The 21,664-nt window shown below is 36.3% G+C and overlaps 1 long non-coding RNA gene across 1 annotated transcript; it reads left to right on the top strand.

The window, feature by feature from the left end:
• Positions 1 to 1,405: 1,405 nt before the first annotated feature.
• LOC307001166 lies at positions 1,406 to 5,214 on the top strand. The gene is made up of 5 exons (XR_013798182.1): positions 1,406 to 1,585; positions 2,525 to 2,593; positions 2,707 to 2,844; positions 2,984 to 3,175; positions 4,641 to 5,214. It is a non-coding gene; the product is annotated as an uncharacterized lncRNA (long non-coding RNA).
• Positions 5,215 to 21,664: the final 16,450 nt, after the last annotated feature.

The following is a 21,664-nucleotide window of genomic DNA, read 5'->3' as shown; positions in this document are numbered from 1 at the left end:
TGAGCGACACATTAACTTTAGAAAATAGAAGAGAGCTAGTGAGGTCTTACTTTCCCACAACAATGACATATGAGATGAAGATAAAAACATGTGTATATACACGCATATCATTTTAATTATTTTAAAATAAACAATATTGTATAAGTTAGAAATGTCAGTGCTCAGATCTGAACTCTCAAATCCTCTCGTTATAATTTAACTTCTAACAAAAAGTGTAGACATTATGTTGGCTAGATAAGACATTCATTGTACAGTCAGCTTAATCGATTAGCAGAATTTTGAGATCACGATGAATTAAGAGTCACAGATTTAGGGATTATAAAGGGAGCTCTATGCACACTTTTTAGGCGATAATCCATTTAGAAAGAAAAAAAAACATGATTACTGCATTAGGTAAGGCAAAGATTATTATTATTCGAACTGGCTATCATGCTAAATCACGCACAATAACCCCTTTAACAAGAGTGTTTATGCTGGACATATCGTAGGTTGTTGATAGGCGACACCGCTATTTCATGACAAGCTATTTAAATGTGTTTATAAGGAGGAACCGCATCTAGCCTTACCCTAGAGTTAGTTCACCCTCCGCCTACGCACACATGGTTTATGGGCACTCCCCTATAGGCATAATTGCTTTTATACTGAGCTAAACATATTTTCTACCCACACACACATTCAAAACACAGACAAAACTTCTATCGCGCAAAACACTTAAACACCATTCATCACACATGCAACTCCTCACAAATCCCCCTGCGAGTGTCGGATTCTCTCTTGACAGCTTAATATCTTTTTGAAGTTGGTCAAACTGTCTGATTCACTTAGCATCAAAAATGCAGAGCGTGCACCATAACTAGCAGATGCCACTTTGGATCTGAAGCCGATATTGATCTGCAGAAGCCTCCAGTACAAATTGATTAACCTGATAAGGAGGCGAACTGCAAATCAATGTTAAGGTCGTGGAATTAGCTCTACATTAAGTGGACTGGAAAGGTGTTAGCTCAGGAAATTAATGGAAGAGGACGTCTTAAAGGGCATGCAAACACATCCTCCCATGACAACATTTCAGATGTTTTTCAACTTCTCACGTTGAGTGAACTGGAGACTCATACTAACTTCTAAGTAAAGTGACTTTTATCTAAAGTTGATGTGAACAAAGTTGAGCGAGGGTGATGTGGTTTTGTGGTTAAAGATATGAACTGTGCAACTGTTATGCCATTGAACAAGACACTTAACCTCAGGTTCCTACAAGGGGACTCTCCTAATGGAGATTAATTGCATGAAAGACCAATGCTAATTGTGCCGTCAGCAAAGCATGCTTGAAGAAAAAAAACTTCTGTTACTTTTAGTACAGTACACACTAAAAAACGTTGGGTTATTTGTTTAACCAAACCGTTGGGTTACACATATTGGGTCAATATGTTGGGTTATTTTTCAAAAATATTGGGTTATTTTTAAAATCGTTGGGTAATTTCTAGAAATAACCCGACTGTTGGGTTAAATAGCCATAGCGACGGTTCAAATTTTAACGGTCAAGTGTCAGACAGTCAACACAGAAGCTGCTGCTGCATCCTGATAATGAACGGTAAGTCATATCGTTTTTATTTATATATAACATTAAGTATTGTGTACTGAGATACTTGAATATAATTATTCTAAAACTAAATTTTATATTTTTTAAAAACGAAGTTCCCTTTAGGCCGTTTTAATGATCCCAGGAAAGTGAGATCAGTTGGAAATAAACTTAGCTATCTCCGTTAGCTCGCTAGCTGTAATAAAGTAATTAATTAAAACATTATACTAGCGAAAACGTTAGTGATGTAACGTTACTACCAGTAAGTTACCTAATATAAACTAAGTAACGTTAGGCTTAAGTTAGTCTGAAATCACTAGCTAGCATTACGCCTGTTTTACTGTATTCGTGATAGCAAAGGTCTTATTAAAGGGACTTTAGTGATGGTCTGTCACAACTGAAGCAGTGCTCCAGACTGGTAGCGTCCTTTTTTGTATAGGTGTGACTACAATTGTCACTAAATGCGGAACGAAAGAGCTCTATACTCATTAGAACCGTAGTGCGCGGACCATCTATCACCTCGGCCCAGCGGCGCGAGCTCAGACATCGGTCACACGACACCACAACAGCGCTGTGAGAAGCGTTTGAATTCGCTCAAATCTCCGAGATGAGAGGAAGATGAAAAAGTGCAGATATTCCCAACAACATTGAAGCTGAAATAATGAGAAACATTGTGCAACAAATAAACGATTAGTGCATGATTAGTTAAAAAAAAGTTTATGTTTTCCAATACACAGATTATTACCTTGATTTACAACACAAACTGCAACTATGGTATTTTGGCAGAAAAATATTCATAATGCATGTTAATATGCATGCATGTGCATGTAACAGTATTAATAATGGATAGCTGAAGCATCCAATTATAGTATTATAAGTGTTTTTTTTTCTTATGAAGTTTTGCCTTTTATTCAAATGTGTTTTACTAAATGTGTTATACTTTTGTTTTAGACAAATGGGCTAATTTGTGAAGCAGACTACAACAGTTGATCTTCTGCCATTTAATTGAAACCTTTCAAGGTGAGTAAGCAATTAAAATAAGTGATATATTAAAGGTTTTTTATTAACTTATTTTTAAAGACTAGTTTACTTATCTGAACATATTTATTTTTTTCTGCTTCATTCTAACACAGGAAGGAGTAAATGGAAGTTTTACGCTGCTGGATGACAATGGTTCTCAACTCTGGTCCTGGACAGTGTACAGTAGTGCACATTTTGGATGTCTTCCTTATCTGGCACCGGTCTTGGTGTCCCTCTAATATAACAAGCTGGTAAGTTGAATAATGATTAGAGAGACCAAATGTGCAGTGCTGGGGCTACTACATATACAGGTACAGTTAATTACTTATGTTTGCTTGTTTTTTCAGCTGTCTTCCCTCATTTTAATACAATATGTTTTAATTTCTGTAGAGTCTGAGCTGGCTGATGACTGACAATGATTGAGTGGCAAAAGAAAGCAAGAAGTCCTCACAGCCAAGTCGAGGAGTTCGTGAGACACACACCACCTCAACAAACTGCAGTGCGTGGAATTGATCCTCTGGAACAAAAACTATCGAAGAAATCATTCGAGAACATCCCAGACTTCACCGTTTTCTTGGAATGGTAAGTTTAATGATATATTAAGTATAGCGGGTTTGCGCGTGACGTCACCATCGAGTGACTGCGGTTATACCCACTGAGTGGCAGAATGACTGCCGCAAAAACACCAATAAATGGGAAAGAGCTTTTCAATTTGTTTGTACAACTAGATAAATCTGAGGTATATTTTTACAGACTGCCGAAAGCTAGTGGGAAGTTCTGATCATTTTACTATGTCTATAATCTATTTAAAATGTTACATGTCAATAGCCAAATTCACCAAACACATTCAATGTTGATCACATTAAGAATAAGAAAAAAATTGCAATGCTAGGAAGAGGCCAAATTATGAGAAACAGAAATGATTGATTAATTTATCTGCGTCTTCAGCCAATGCAGTCTGTTAGTTTACCTCACCTCCCAATTTGAGTCGTTCATTCATCCCATGAAATCCTCATAAACTGAGCTTTGCAGTCTGTAGTACCGGATATAGAATTGAATAGTTCACGTTTCGAGTCTATCGACTTCGCGTTCAAATCATTTATTTCAACACATGACAGCCACATAAACTGAAGCTATGCAGTCGGCACCGGATACAGTGTTGATTAGTTCATCTCTCTGGTTTGAGTCGTTCAGTTTTATGTCACGTAACTGTGTTGTTATTAGACTATATAATATATATATCTTTAGCAAAGGGATTTTGGCATTGCCAACTCTTTAGTACCACATTAATATGGAAAGAACCATCATAACAGAAATTCTTAAATGATCAATTTAAAAAAAATTAAAAAGCTATAATTTGATACCAAAAGCGCAGCATGATACTGTAAAAAAACTGACTACTGGTAAATGCTTGTTTATAAGAAAGTTTGGGAATTATTAACTCATTTATGTGTCCAGCACTGTCACATGACAAAAGAACGAAAGACTCGGATCAGACCCAAAGACTCGAGAGATGAACTAATCATTTCTCTTTCCAGTACAGAACTTAAAGGATGTTGCGCATGTGCGGTCAAAATGAACAAAGAATTTTATCAACCAACGCGAGTGCTTTGTGTAAAAAATTATAATCGCTGCGTTCACACTCTTGTCGTCTGCTCTCGCATTAACACAACACGTATGCGTTGAGGTGCTCTCGTGAACATGCCTTTGAGTTTAATATTTTGTATACTGTAATGATGTCTTCGCTACCTTACTGGGGCTTAAAAGTGATAGTTGCAAAAATCTCCCAGACTCATCAAAAAGCTCTTTCTTATGTTCCGAAGATGAACAAAAGTCTTGAACGGTTTGGAACGATATGAGGGCGAGTAATTAATGACAGAATTAAAATTTTTGGGTGAACTAACTCTTTAACACCAGGTGTAATGACTAATTAGAGTGACCATAATTTAATTCAATACAGCACTGCTTTGATGTAACTTTTTCATAATTTAACACTGTTGATGTTGTCACAGTGCATGCCCAACTGAACTTTATTTATTCTTTTAAGGTTGGAACTAACATGGTGCCTATCTGAAGTTCTGAACCGTAAGACAAGCCCGGATCCACATGACTGCTGCTTGGGGACAAAGAGAACTCGCAAGTTTTGATCATATTCAGTGTGGAAGCAGTTGAGCAGAAGACTTTATTTCAACCAATGGATGCGTTTCAAAAATGTTTTACATATATGACATAAACAATTTCAAGACCTCTGCACCCATTTGGTTGTTTTTGTAGCATTCAAACTTAAATATATTCAGAGTAGTTCCTTCAACACATTGCTGCCTCATTAAGAACTTTGATCATCATCATCATTAGGTCCTGTAGTCAACATATGAATTTGTAGTTTTATTACTTAAGGTATGTTTACAACAACACATCTATGCATTCAGTGTACAGAATAAAGTTGTGATTAGGATTTAATGTTATTCATTTGTGTATTCTGTCCATATTTGTATAGGAATTTAATGTATAGTTCTTGTCCTGTATATATAAATATATATTATGTATGTTTTGAATGTGTTTGTACATATTTGCATAGGTTTTTAATTTATTATGCGTGTTGTATGTACACTTGTATTTTGAATTTATGTACACAATATATTTATTATGCTAGACTCCCCACTATATATAGTGTGTCATTTATAAATATATTTGTTGAAACATATGTATTTTTTTATACAAATAAACAATCTGTATTTGAAAACAATGGATTTTATTTATTAAAATAAGGTCATAAATAAAAAATTAATATTTAACTCAACTGTTGGGTTATTTTAACCCAACTGGTGTTTAACCCAATGCATTGGGTTAAAATAACCCACAGTTGGGAAGGTGCTATACTAACCCACAGTTGGGTTATTCGTTGGGTTATTTTTAACCCAACATTTTTAAGTGAGTACACTCTAAAAAATGCTGGGTTGTTTTAACCCAATTTTGGGTCAAATATGGACAAACCTAGCCATTGAGTTACATTTTTATATTGCATTTTTGATCCAACGTTTGGGTTTGTCCATATTTGACCCAAAATTGGGTTAAAACAACCCAGCATTTTTTAGAGTGTATTTGATCCCAAGTATATAGGCTAGAGCATAAAATTGAATCATTTCTAAATTTAAAAAATATTTTATTCATTAATAATAATAATAATAATAACAGTATTAATAATAACAACAATAATAATAAAGATATCTTGACATGCCACCACACAGCTTTCCTCTATTCCTCAATTTCCTCCAACAGTGGCCAAGCAATCAGCATTCCCATATCCTATATCCCCATATATTTGCATAATTGTTAATATACCTCACGGCACCGCATTAAAATGTACTATTCACAAAGGAAACACAAAACGGTTAGCGAGTCCTCTCCTCTCATTCCAATAAAGTCCATGCAAAACACAAGAGTAGAAATAGAGAGAAGAGGTTCATTTGCATAGTTTGACAATATCCATGAGGCATTCTATTACATACTGGCCTACAAACCACTATCTCAAGCACGACTGCATAAAGCCAGTTAGCGTCTTCTCCGCTAGTCAACGAGACGGCCCACCAACTGTCACCACTCGGCCTGCTAAATCAAAGGACTTCTTCTCATCACAATGTAGCCTAATTGAGGATTGATGTCTTTATGTACCTCCCCTGAGGTCAGTCGTTTCATAACCCCCTAGAACTGTTTGGGTATGTGTGTGTTCACCAATGCTGGTTAGTGATTCTATTATATTAAGCATGGCTCAGCAATCCTTTCTGTGTGTTCTGTTGGCTCTCAAAGACCATTCTCTTCCATTATGCCGGCACCTGGGAAATGGCCTCATTCCATATTTTGAAAAGATTCCAAGAACCGTAATTTTCTCTGCTTTCAAGACGTAAAAGAACCGAAATGAAATACGGAACCATGCAAAGCAAGTCATACTGTTAAGTATAGATAAAATATGTGAAACTGGAATTTCATCAGAAAACAACATGAATCTGTTGTAAATATATGCCAATGATATGTTAATACGTTCCTACGAGAGTAAAACAAAAATCAAGCAAATAAGGCATTGCTGTATCTAAAAATCAAGCAAATAAGGCATTGCTGTATTCAAAAAAAAAAAAAGTTCAGTTAGGTTTTATTAAATTCTATTCAAGTAAAGAACACAGAAAATGTATTAGCTGAGGCTTCATTTAAGAACATAATGACTATAATGTTATCTACCTTTGCTGAATTGCAAGAACTATTGGCAGTATTACAGCCTGACATGCGAGTTTAATAAAAGTGTCACTGATTGGAGGGGAAAAAAAAATTCACCTTTAGCCTCATTACATACAGTACCACTCAATTTCAATACGTTTCCATTTTAAGGTCATTTAAGGTATGGTCATTTACTCTTAGATGGTAATATATCATAGTAACTTGACTACTTATTTTAATTTATTTTTTATTTTTATTTTTTATACCTTCATAAGTTCCAATCCAAGTATCAGATTAGACCCATCAAACACAATTTCAACTACTCAACTGAGAATGTTTTAGTTCTATAGCAATTGCTATGGCCAAAATACTCAAGCAATGGAGGAAAACCCAAAAGAAAAGCATCCAGCTGTCTGATTGACCTATACGAATAATGCAAATGCAAAAAAATATATACTATATTAGTGAATTCCTGCAGACAGTATGCATGTGTATACAATTTTCTTTAACATAACATTTAAGAGTACCGGTAGTCATTGTTTGACTGATTTAACTGCTAAAAATGCATTTGAGATGCATTCACTTGCATCTGTTGTAAAAAAGTAAATGATAATAATAATAATAATTTAAATGTCACGCATGCCATACACCATTACAAGCCTATTCATTTAGCTTTTACCGAGGAACACTATATAATACAAGATAATTTTGACGGTTCATAACCATTTAAAGATGAAATTAATTATCATAAACAAATCCAGTAAAAAAAAAAAAAGTGCACCAATTAAATACACAAGAAACTGACTGAGAGTTGCAAAATTGAAACTGAACTGAAAAATTGGCTATATGAAGTCGAAATATACAGCATAGCATTGCAACAGCCGATGTCATCACTATCACATCCATCCACGCACATCTTTTTTTTCTAATCTTTCAATTTAAGTTGTAATGCTTGTAATCTGATTCTAATCCAGTTCACACTGAAGTTGGATGTTAAAATACAAGACTGTTTCCTCTATGGATTTAATATAGAAAACAGTTGATTTCCTTACAAATTGGATGATATCATTATTTAGCACATTTGGAAGCCCTAAGGATGAAACTCAAAGTCTACAGTGTGAGCTATATTCTAATAATAATAATAAATAAATATAATTGCGCGTGTGGATTAAATGCAGGTCTTGACTCTGCAAAGAAACACATTATGCAATATACAGCAAGAGAATTACAGGCAACAGCTGAAACACTTGGAGGTCACCAGTGTAGAAGACCGCTTTCACAGAAACCCGGTTTACTGGCTTATTAGCGATTGTAATGAGCCGGGTCAAAGTTGAGTTTGAACATGCTCTCCATCTAGTTAGCACAGGGGAAATATCTAAGGTTAATGAGATGACACAGCGCAAGATTTTTTTTTTTTCCTTATTTTTTCCATTGCAAATGACTGCTTAAGTCGGCAGGAACAGATACAGTAAAGAATAGATAGTAGCAGAACCCACAATGCGTGGTGGGGTGTGCACAGCACTATAAGGCTTGTTATTCTATATGCATGGAGCTTAAAGCAGAGATGGGGGAAAAAACTAAGCCACAATTCTCTTAAGGGGGTTAGTTCCAGCTGGTTGTTTTGACTTGGTAATGCTTGTAGGAAACCCAGCCATTTGTGGTTCTGAAGGATTCGTCCAGACAGAACTTCAATCAGACAACAGAAAACAGAAGAGCTTACAAAGAGTGTTTTACAATGACAGTCAAATATATGAAACAGTAAAAAATATATATATGTATGTAAATACATATTTTTAGGCAGCACTTTATTTAGTCTTGTTCCATGTACATACAGTATACAGTACATACTGTATACTGCGTTCTTATTATGGTAAATACAATAGGTACTAACCCTAAACCAAAACCCATGTATTTACTTTATATTAACCAGTACTTTCTTAGGTAATAATATAATATAATATAATATAATATAATATAATATAATATAATATAATATAATATAATATAATATAATATAATATAATAATTCTAAAGTGTTAGCCCCATAAAAATGAATGAATACACATCACGCGAGAGGGGCAAATTAAGTTATATACTCCGGCAGAGTAACAATGACTGATGCTAAAAGCATGCTCATGGAGAGTTACAGCCATATATTATTATTGAGACAAAGCAATCACGAAGCGCAGATGGGGACGCCTATGCATATTCATTCCATTTACCAATCAGACATTGTGCACAGCTGTTTTTCCAAAAGTGTCTTCATCAAAACAGAAGGCAGAGTACAGCCATCCTCCTGCATTATAACAGCTCTAGATAACTTCAGGCAGAGCTGCAGACAAGATAAGTAGAGATGCAGTATGTTACTCCTAATGTTGAATGCAGCCCTTACTTTGGTCATTTGATGCGATTAGACGCCCGTCATAAATAAAACTGCAGTCTGGAGCTTTTAATTTCAGTATGTCATCATGTGTTGTAAATTTAAAGAGTTTGGAAAAAGACTTGAGTATGTGAGGTTGAGGGGGGGTTGGGTAACCGACAATACAGAGCATGCAAAGTCAATAATTCAGAGGTTAATAACAATTGGAAACAGGTTTCTTATTCGCTATTAAAATTAATATACTTATTCACATTCAGAAAAAGAGGAAGAGTTCAGAGAGCCAGAGCCCTTACCAGCAGGTACTACTGATGTGGAAATAAGCGTGACATCTTTTAATACCATTAAAATGAGGAGACCAGCACAGTCCTTTCACTATTCCCCAGACGTGTAGCACACAATAATTAAAGCTGGAAACAGGTGAGAGAGCCCAGATTTAAGCTCATATAGAGCGAATTACTGTTCCATAACCTCAACCTGCGTAGAGCAGGCCTAACAACACAAGACAGCTCTTCTTTTAGATTACTCAGACATAGGACTATAACAAAACACACGGGCAGATTAGAAAAGGCACTTTACTGATCTCTGAGAGGAAAATCAGCTCTTTAACAGCAGAACCTACAGTTATAGTCTCAGATGATACACCCACAGACTAACCTTAATCCATTAACTGACGCATTGCTAACACAACGAAAGTACTTACTCCATATGGCAAGCTCTAATCTAATTGGTTAGCTTTACAAAATTTCAAACAACAAAGATAAAAAAAAATTAAGTCACCATTTCTGTCTGGATGGATGGATGGATGGATGTTTTTTTCTTACAATATCATCTACAGTAAAATAAATGAAGTGGTAAAATTGCTAGTACCGGTAAATTACTAGTAAAATCTTCAAACATTCTTCAAAATATATTATTTTGTGTTCAGCTGAAGAAAGACATTCGTACTACAGGTTTGGAACAACTTGAGAACTAAACATTTTACATTAACACCCTAATGTTAACAAAACAGTAGGGTGCAATTGTGCAAATCGATTTATACAACCAGATGTCTATGAGTCACACAACAGTTGTTGTTCCCAGAGAATTAAACCTTAGCAGTGCTCTGAGAGAATAAGACATACGTCCATTTCATTCTTTGGGCAAAGGACAAGACAGAAGGAATACTTTTCAAATACGTCCTCATTACAATACTGCACAAACAAGGTGGATGTGTGGAATAATGAATCACAAATAACACCCTAAATATTACAGTATTTCTGAACATAATTCCAAACTCTTAACAAAAGTACATAACCAAACTCTGCTGTCATGACAACACTAACTTCAACGCATTAGCACATTAATTATTAGCAATGAAATACTTTAAAATTATCACATCAGACTTACACAAGCCATATGTCTGAGTTTTTATTAGATATGTATTGAATTTCCGATGGGATGTGCACACTAACATGCTTACCTAATATATTCTATGAATACATAATTTACCGCATGGAATTATACTAACTTTAAAAGGATTAATTAAGGAATTATCATGTGGGTGCTTTAAGGAATGTGTGACCACAGAGCAAATTAAAACTTTGTGGACCTTGTCAAAGACATAAGTCATGAGCATAAATACACTTAATCCCCCCAAAAAACTCTTTTATTTAGAGACATTACGCCGTCATGTCCAGACGAACATTCTGAGCTTCGACCACAGATCACATGCTGACAAGTTTTGAATATGTTAGACACCAGGGAAAAAAAACTTGAAGTATGAGCTGCAGTGCTCTTCTAATATGCGGCAGAAGGCTCGAGTTTCTAATTAAAAGAGGATGTGATGTAATTGCAGGCAATGCTAACTGGGATTAAGTGTATGAGTTATGCAAAGGCAATGGGACAATTTTAGATTGTCATGCCATAAGAACACATGACGTACCTTGAACTAAAGATGGACTGAAGCTCTTGATTCCAGATCAATGCCAAAAATGGTTCTGTATATTAACATGAAATCATAAAATGACCCTATTTGAGAATATAAAAATAGAAAAATAGATGAGAAATCGATGATAGATGATAAAATGATGAATTGGAAACTACTGAAATTCCTATCTTCAGTGAAATGTCACAAGATGAAAAACACAATGTCGTTTTTACTTTGTAATTTACTTTGTTTTCCTAATATGAACTACACTTTCTAGACACATTCACCATCAGCCTATGTCTCCTGAGATATTTATAAAGCAGAAAACATGTCCTCACTGACACTGTAGTGAGTACTAAAAGGAATCTAAAACATTACACACCACCAATAAGCCAATCAAATAGGATTGAAATGTGTAAGAAAATTATTAACTTTGAGAATGTAATGTTTTAATGCACCCAAGCCACTGCATAAGGCGAAGGCATTTTCTTTGTGCTTGTTTTTCTAAGCACTTATGACATTTACTTCCAAAACCTTCACAGGAGTTTTGAGGCACAGCGAGGAGGCCAAACAAACACGGAAAGGCTCTTTATTTGCTTTAACCTCCTCCATGCGTTTGCATTAAATAGGTCAAAATCATCCATTTTTCATGGAACCCCGTAAAGAAGAAAGGACTCTCAAACAGCTGCAACGTTTGCTCACTCAACGAGGAGCTTTCGGAAAGGTTTGAATAAGTAATGCTGTTTTAACATACATCAATTTTAATTCTGTTTCAACTGCCAAATTAAAGCATATTTTAATGATTGAGTCCTTTTCATCAAGGGTTCAGCAGGTGAGGAGAGACCTTTTCGTTGCAAAACCAGGCAGGATGAACTTTCTTGCATCATGTAGGCGGCCACCCACCAATAATTTTTCCGCCCCTTGTCTTCACACTGCACTATCAAGAAAGGATAGTTGATGGGTTTTTTTTTTCAGACTGTTCTGTTAACATTTTTACTGTAGGCCTATTGCAGATTTACAGATTATTAGGGCAACCACAGTTGCCCGTTTTTCTCTGTAAAAACAGTGTATATAAACAGTCCTTTTAAAAATAGTATCCTTAAGTGTAGTTTTTTTGTTGTTGCACAAAGTATACACAGTATCTCAAAGTATTTCACATACAACGTATGATTCCTACAGCCTAAGATTCTCTTTATTTAGGCCGTGTTTAGAAAAAAAATAATGCTTTGTGTTTAATATAGATTTAGTGATAAAATAAATGACCAAAGCTAATGGATCGCAGCATTGAAGTACAGACTATAGTTCATAATAGTGCAGCTGATGGCATATATGAATTATTTGCAGCGAAAGCTAATTACAGAGAACATAAATCCATAAAAAACTCTGCTTATTTTAGTCTTTGTTACATTTCACCAAGCACCCTCTCATCTTGTGTCAGCTATTACATGTAGGAGTGGTTAATTAGCCAATTAGCACTGATGCATCAAACTCTTTTTTTTCATAATTCACTTGTTTTCAAGTGAATGGAATCACTTTACCTTTATTCCATTTCCTCCATCTGCAGCTGCTGAATAAAACAAAGTCTTTAACCAAGGAGACATTTAGCTATAGGGCATCTAACTAGCCCTTGTTAACAAGTCAAACCCTGACCACTTCACCACTTTCATCTATACATATAACAGACCACCTTTGTTTTCACAGTAGAAAGTGGAAAGACCGTTACATTTGTATTGCAAGCAACAGATCCATACCTAAATGTGCCATCAGCTTAATGAATAACGCGACTTTAGCTCACTAAACGCTTCTAAAATCCTGTGCCCACCTTACTAAATCATTATAGTGCTGTGTTACAGCTCCCTGAGCATTTACAACACTGCCACCGAAAGCCCACATTATACTAATTGTACACACTATGACAGAGCAATAAGTGCCATTTCTTATTTGTCACACAACACTAGAATGTAGCAGGTCACCTAATGCACTCATTTAAACTATCCTCAAGTCATCCTCCGCTGTTTTACCACTTTAAAACAGAAAACAGAGGTAGGGCCTAGTTTTAAATCATTGCGGTACAAGTCTGCAGCCGTAGGGTGGGGTTGATGGTCTGGAGACAATATTTACAGGACCCTTGTCCTCGTGCGAGATTTGTGACTTGAGACTCGCTATCAAAACACTTCAGAATGAATCACGTTCCACCACAGAGCCATTTTTCCTTCCTCCAATCTCATACCTTCTCCCGTGGGGACATACTTCACATTCGCCACTGTCTTTTCCCGGACTGATACTCCTGAGATAGGTTTGGGAAGGGAAGTATTGGTACCTGGGAGTCCCATTAGCCAGACTCCCACGGGTGCCGTTAGTCTCCCCAGGGATTGTGAAAAACATGAGGCGTATGTTGTAATAACAATTTCCACACTGGCAAACACTGAAAATCTGCACAGCTGTTTTCGGGTAAAACACACGAGTGCGATTGAGCTTTTCTCTCGGTGTGCTTTTTCTTTAAATAACATCTTATTCATGGGTTTGCTGGATTCTTGTCTAACGTTTTAGCAGACAACACAACTTTTTTACATTGGTGTAATAATAGTATGGTATAATAGTAAGTATATTATATATCTCATAGCAGAACATTTGCCTAAAAGTTTAATTACATATCCATGATAACAGAATAACACAATATAATGCAAATAAACAAATTCAAGTTTCAGTTCCATTTAATGTTTTCAGGTCAACAACAAGCAACTAATACTATATTTTGTTGTGTCTTTATGTACAGAAGAACATACTATACACATACCATGTTTATATACAAATTCAGTCTCATTAACCATCGGACAATATTTGAATTTTTTTAATTATCGCATTGGCCAATATGTTTTTCTATTTGGCTGATAAGTGTCAAGAGTGGGACTTTTATTTTGACAGCACCCCACAAGACTAATTCGCAGCTGGTTCTTATGAGATTTTCCTATGGGGTTTTATAATTGGGTTTTTCAATTAATGTGTAAAATAAAGCCTGTGGTAAATATACCTTGACAATACTTTAATGGTTTTTTTTCTACTACGTAAATTACACACAACAAAAATGTGAATTTTGATTCACATACGTACGTTTTTAATAAGCAAGGCAGATGATGATAAAGTGTGTGCAGTGTACGTTGTAGAACAAAACGACAAAGTAACGTCAACTTATGTTTACCACAGGCTTTATTTTACTCATAAGTTGAAAAACCTGATTATAAAACCCCATAGGAAAATCTCGAAGGAACCAGCGGCGAATTAAACTTCCAGGTTTGACGTCCATTTTCATTAGTTTGCCGTTTTTGTTTAACCGTTTTGCCGAATAAATAATTAAACAGAAGTGTTAAACAAAGAAAGTAAGCAGAATATGAAAATATATGGTAATGTTTAACTTTCTAGTATTAGTAATAGAGATGGAAATGCTGTAATACCTTCTATACCTACATTTAGCAAATACGCATTTATCTAATAAATATTTAATTCCACCAACCTTACAAACGCTATAGCAAATCCAGCAGTGTATTCAAGTGTGCATTTGTAGGTATGTCCACTCCAATCTGATGTATTCAGCTATCACTGGACAAACTTTAAATTATTGATTTCTATGCAGCACTATATCCAGTTGGTTGCTATGTCATATTTACTCTACGCAAATGTAGCGTTTAGTTATTTCTAATGAAGTAAATGTTATGTAAAACAAATTCCTAAATTTCATTGCAGTATGCATTAATTACTATTTTTAAATTAAAGGTGAAGTCTGTACGATTTTTATTTTAAAATACATCTCTTAACCTGGTTTATTATTCATTGACTATCATTAGTATGCCTTTCATGGGTTTATCTACCCAACACTGAGCCCCTAAAATCTCAAATTTGAGCATCAATCTCAACCTAGTGAGATTTTAGGGCATGGCTACGCGTTATATGAAAATATATCCTTGGTTACAGGAGTGCAAGACAAATTTTGCTGCATTTAGACCTTCAAAAATTAAACGGGTCATGAACATGTCAATTCAAACTGGGCATTTTGATGCCACATGCTACAATGGACGTTTCAATACTGTACAGCAGGGGTGTCCAGACAGAGTACGGCCCAAGGATGAATTTCAAATGACCCACTTGTCTATTAAAATATATTATAAGTGGCCCTCCACGCATAATTTACAAATCATGCAGTTTCACAATGTCAACACAAGGCGACAGCGCGAGATCCATCTTAGCTCATTTTCTGTAAGCGAGTAGCTTGACCAAAATTGTTTGCACAATTTAATGGGTACCAAGACAAGAATCTGTTCTGCAGTGTAGATGGCTTTGCTGTGCCGTCAAGCCTTTTGACCCACATCTACTGTAACTGCTTTGGTTTCACTAATGACAAAGTGTATAGCTGGTTGAAGGAAAAACAATCCTGATTGTTTTATACTCACAAATGTGCGTGTGCTTGACTGGCAGAGGGAATTGTTGGAGTGGAGGCAGGAATAAAGTCAGGCACGCGTGGAGGGAATGGGGGAAAGGAAGTGTAAGACCAAGCACAGGAGAGGGAGAAAATTGCTCGGATGAATAAATGTTTAACGTTTTTCCTGAATATGAGGCTGAACAGCGCCACCTATCATAGTCAGTGTTACTCACAACAAAATTAGCAAGCCTGCCAAGGTCAATATGTTTGCTTCTAATTATTTCCATAAGAACACAGAGCATTTTTAAGCAGTAACACACACACACACACACACACAGTACATTGTTGTGATTGAATGTCCTAAAGCCTGATTGTTTACATTTTATTTTATTGTCATTATTTTTTTAGTGTTAATATTCATTGCAGTTAGTTTGTAATATATTGCAGATTTCAGATATCCTATACCTTGAGATTTGCAAATTGCGTAGCACAGTTGTACGTACATGTATATCCAATACGAAACATTTGATTTGCCAGCAACATCACAGCCTGCCCTGCTGTTATACGAATCAATCGTACACTTAAAATTATTAGGCTGAATTAAATTCAATTATTGACAGTGGTTGCAGATATTCGAAATGGGGTTTCTAGTTGTAAATAAACCGTGAACTCTACTTTAAACTATTTTCAAATGTATCCAACAACAACAAAAACTAAACCCACACAGTTAACTACCAAGCTAGCAAATAACACACATTAGCAAGCTCAATATAACAACTGTTGCCATTTGTAATGCATGGAGTTGACAGGAAGAAAGAGAAGACTGGTCATTACATTTCCATTAACACAGTTACTTTTTTTGAATAAAGCATCAAATCGAAATTCCTGTTGGCCTACTGTTGTCAAACACACAATGACAGCCACCAAAAAAAAAAAAAAAAAAATCACGAGATATACTCCTCTATACCAACATAACAAAACATTAAAGAACCCTTTAGAAATGAAAAATGCAATTTTTTTACCTACCCATGATGTTTAAATCTTCATGATGTAGCCTATGAATATTCTTCCAACAACAACAACAGTTCAAGTCTGTCAAGCTCCGTTAAACAACTTGATACAAAACACTCCATACAACTTGAGCACTATATTCCAAGTCTTCTAAAGTCACATGACTGTTTTGTGTCTGGAAAACACTGAAATGTAAGTAGCCTCATTTTTATTGTTATTATTCATTCCTCTCCACTGCAGTTCTCATATCAGGTGTGTGCCATTAACAAATTCAAAACTGGCACCGCCATTTTTGTAGTCCGTTTGGATTTTGTAGTCCATTCTAGAGTGAAAACGATAGCAACTTCAATTTGAGGTTTGTTCCTCACATAATACTTATGAAAAATGTTTGCTAATATAATTGTATGGTATAATAATTAATACTTGTCCTTTTTGGAGCTTGACAAACATGGTCAGTATGAACTATCATTGTACGAAAAACAACAGGAAACAGTGTCAGAAAATGATATGAAACGTATGAAAGTGAGTAAATAATGACAATTTAAATTTTCTGTGAATTATAAAGGTCTATTCGGTCAATTATAAAAACAGGAATTCTCAGCTTGTTCAAAACACATAAAGTAGGCTAACTTAGCATTTCATCATTTGTTCTTAAATAATTCAGATCCATGCTGTTTTAGCAATGCTACATTAACACCAATGGAAACAAAATTAATTAAGTGAACTTCATACTAAATTTAATTTCATTTGAAATTGATTGGAATTGATTTCTTTCTGAATAAATTTCAAAATTTCAGCTCAAGTAAATGAGCATGCAGTAAAAAGCGCCCAAATTTGATTGAATTAAAATAGTTAATAAACCTCATTGTATCACATTACACATAAAACATTGCATCATGTATCATATCATAAGCCAAGTACTGTGATAATAATGTAATCCTTGGTGATTTTAATCACTTTCTAGTATCATCTTTCGATCTATCAGTCAGAATTCTCCTCCAAGCCTTTTAGCTATGGATTTGCAGTGTCACCGGCACATCTTATTAGAAGTGACCTTCGACTATTCAGCTTATTATAAAGGATTATAAGGCCAGAAAGGAAACAGAGAGGACTAAAAAGGGTTGGAACTCAACCAAACTCTCTCTGTTATTGTAAATACTATGAAGTAAAGGCAGGCTGTGCTTTAAATGAGGCAAGCAGACAGCTCCAATTGTCCCGTCTGATTTGTGAGGATAAGATAACTAACTCTAATTTAGCCAGTGCTGTTGATGAAGTCAAACATTGTTTGGCAAACAGAGCACATGGAAAACTTAGACAAGAAGTGTCAATGAAAACTCAAGTTTAACTGAAGCAATCACCACAATGGACATAAATCAAATAGTGGATAATTGAAAAAAAAGTATATCTAATGTGAGATTGAATTATTTATATGTATTATATAACTATTAACTATTAAGAATTAAGGAACAACTGCCAGATGAAAGGTTGGAGAGCCAAGTGTTGGCTCGTGGAGGTCGGGTGTCGGGGTTTTCAAGGCTAGTCGCAGTTTGCAGGGCATACACGGCACTCAGAATCACTGGAGAGAGACGAAGGAGAGTCATTCACACCATCACAGATGCCGCTGAGAAAGCATCCAGATGGCTCTGGTTAAAGAGGGCAGCTCCGTGGGTTGCTGCATGCTAGGGCACAGGTCGGGGTCTGATCAACCCTGGTCGGGTCACCTGGGCGAGGATGTATGCTATTGGAAAGACCCAATACACCCTGTGACCCCAGGTAATATCACTGAGGATGTGCCCTAGTGTAGCATCACAAAGATGTTTCTAAACACATGCAGACTGAAATCCTAATCATCCTTACATATCTCTCATGTGAGCTCCTCCCTGGTGACCAGTCACTGAAATCAGACTTTAAAACATGTATTTGAATATTATTTGAAGTATGTATTATGTAAACTAATCAAAGATTAGCGGAGTATTTACTGTATATAGCCTACACATTTATATGATATGTTATATGCAGGGGTGCACATAACTTTTTTGGTCTGGTTCTCAAGGGAACACCTGGATATGTTGCTTGGTACTCACATTTTACGCGGCATACTTATCCTACAAGCTGTCGTCATCACTTTCCTCCTGACTGCTTTCATCACTATAACAATATTTGTTCACTGTAGAAATTAAATATAGGTTCATGTAGTTCATTCTTTGTAGGCTGTACTTATTTTATTAAAGAGGCTATATGCGTTTTTCTGAAATTTAAACTCGCGACTGACACCTGTGGCCAAAAAACAGAACTGATCTTCCTTTCTGCTCGCTCGTACGTGCACACTTCACAAGTCATCTGCTGCAAGGAGGTCAACATTATGTTTACAGAGGTAAGAACAGTCAAATACATATATTGTTTGAGATAAGTGTTCTGAGTGATCTGAAACGTTTAACATGAACGCGCTTGACGTCACATCCGCAGACCGCGCGGGAAAAATCCGACCCGACAGAAAATAGGAAAAATAGGATACAGGCTTATAGGTGCACCCACTGTGAGCAGACAAGGTGTCAGTATGCTCATCAGGAGATGTTTGAGTCATAAATGGTAAAATAATAAGACTATTGTTACGTTTATTTTTGGGGAAAAGTTCCATATAGCCCCTTTAACATTAATGACACAGACAGCAGCAGGACTATTAGGTTGCTGTCACTTTAAGACCAAATGCACAGACCGAATATACTGACACACATCCGGTTTCTTTCTCAACTGTTCACTTGACATAACCGAGAGAATACTTGCTGAAACTATTATTTTGACATAATTTTGTCATAATTTTGTGTGTGTCTGTTCAAGTACAAATACACGCGAAAGGGGAATCAATTCGTTTCTCTCTCTCTCTCTCTCTCTCTCTCTCTCTCTCTCTCTCTCTCTCTCTCTCTCTCTCTCTCTCTCTCTCTCTCTCTCTCTCTCTCTCTCTCTCACGCTTCGGATGTGTGTGGCTGTGCGCACAGACATATAACTTCTTTCGTGTTTAAAATCGTTTAAATGTGTAAATTGGCAAGACAAAACACATCCAAATGATAAACTTTCACTCTATGATGGTTAAATTTAGCAGCTAATCCGCGAATCACATGCGTGACGAACCGTGGGGCCTGGTCCATACGGATCACAGATAAACTGCGATCCGTTGCACCCCAACTAATAACAACTAATATTTAATTAATGAACACACTATAATCACGGTTGCTATCTTACCAGTGATGGGGGAAAATCCTACTCCAGTAAACTCGCCCCTGTCCCCAAAAATGTTGGTACTCAAAAGCACTTCCCTCAACGTTTTCTGCAGCGCATCGTTTATTTTGACCACACATGCGCACCAGTTATGTGCACCCCTGGTTATATGTTTGTGTATCTATGCCAACATTTGATTCTGGTGGTTATGGGGTATGTGTGTATGAGAACGGAGCTGAGATGAGTGAATGTGTGTGTCTGTGAGAAAGAGTCTGTAGGCGAATACAGGGAGAAGATTGATGGAGCTGAGGCACTGAATTTGGACTGGAGGCTGTTTGGGCCTGTCAGCATTCTTCCTCAAGGTTCTGGTAATGAACAGATATAGAGCCACGATCATTGGAATGATAAAAAGTTGACAGGCCTTTTCATCAACATGGAGCACCATTAAATCCACTCCAAATAACAAAGTCATGCAAGAAATATCCAAAAATAAGACTGTCTGAAACTTTAACTATAAATATGTTCTTATCTTACAGAAAAATACTACAATCATGCTGTTTGAAGTCAAAAAAGTTACATGATTCATATCAAAATGCCATGGTAATACCATCTGATTTACAACAACAGTACCTTTTTTAAAGCAAATGCATGCGTAGGCCATATTTCCCCTGTTTGTAATCATGTAACCTAAAATATGTGCTATATTATATAAATTAGATTAAAAAAAATTTAATCTAAAATACCATATCAATATTAATAATATAACATCAACCTGGCTATATTAGTTTAGGCCAAATAAATTGTAAAGGTCAGGCCAAGTAAAAAAATATCTCCTTAAGGAAATAAATGAACATTTTCACTTTTTCATGTTTCTTTTTAATTTTTTACTTAAAAAAAAAAACTGCAAGTAACATTCCCACTATAAACACACACACACACACACACACACACACACACACACACACACACACACACACACACACACACACACACACACACACACACAGACAGAGAGAGAGAGAGAGAGAGAGAGAGAGAGAGAGAGAGAGAGAGAGAGAGAGAGAGAGAGAGAGAGAGAGAGAATTTTAACATTGACACAATTACTTCTTATAAAATAAACCTTATGCTTTGACATTTAATGATTACAGATGAAATTGAATACACAGACCGAAGCCTTTAGCCTTCAAAATGTGACATTCTCGCACATACATAATAATATATAAGTGGTGTGACATTTTCACTGCTTGAGAACACAGATTACTTATTTTAAAAGGGAGAGAAGTTTGATATTCTGCTGCAAGGCCATGACTAATATAGTGTCAGGTGTTCTTATGGCTGATTTAAGTCCATGAATGAGATTTCAGAGGAACAGACCCAGGGACCTGTCAGTTCAGAGGCCAGCAACATGCCACGGGCTTCTCTGGACTCGAAAACATATTGTGCATGCACTTCACACAGGAAACGAGGTTCAGCCTTCAGAACGACATTAAATTCACACGACAGCAATGCACAAAAAGGGGTGCCAGGTGTGCGCCAATGCACGCTGCTAGCTGGTCCATCAGATTACCCAGCCACAGTGTACAGGTTCATGGCCAGTGGAACAATGCAAGAGCTGTGAGGAGAGGCTGTTCTTCATAGGAAGAATCCCCAGGAAGAATGTCACTCCAGTTCTACCAGAAAGACTCAGGAGATAGAACAGTTTAACAAAGCATTCATTTATTGACAGCCCAGCAAGCAATTATTTATAAAGTTATTTGGCATTGGCCCCGCCCGTAGTGTATAATCCGAGGATAGCGGATCTGCCTTTCCTGCCTGAAGACGAGGGCGCAGCCGACCCCCGGGGAGGTATAGACAGGACCATCCTGGTGGTGGGGAGGGTGAAGGTAATTGTTGCGTCAGCATCTGCGAACTCAGACATGTGTTAGTACCGATCTT

This window comes from Phoxinus phoxinus (assembly GCF_949152265.1).
Source record: "Phoxinus phoxinus genome assembly, chromosome: 6".
Taxonomy (NCBI): domain Eukaryota; kingdom Metazoa; phylum Chordata; class Actinopteri; order Cypriniformes; family Leuciscidae; genus Phoxinus; species Phoxinus phoxinus.
Note: the sequence above shows the minus strand (reverse complement) of the source record. Positions and strands in the feature narration are given on the sequence as shown.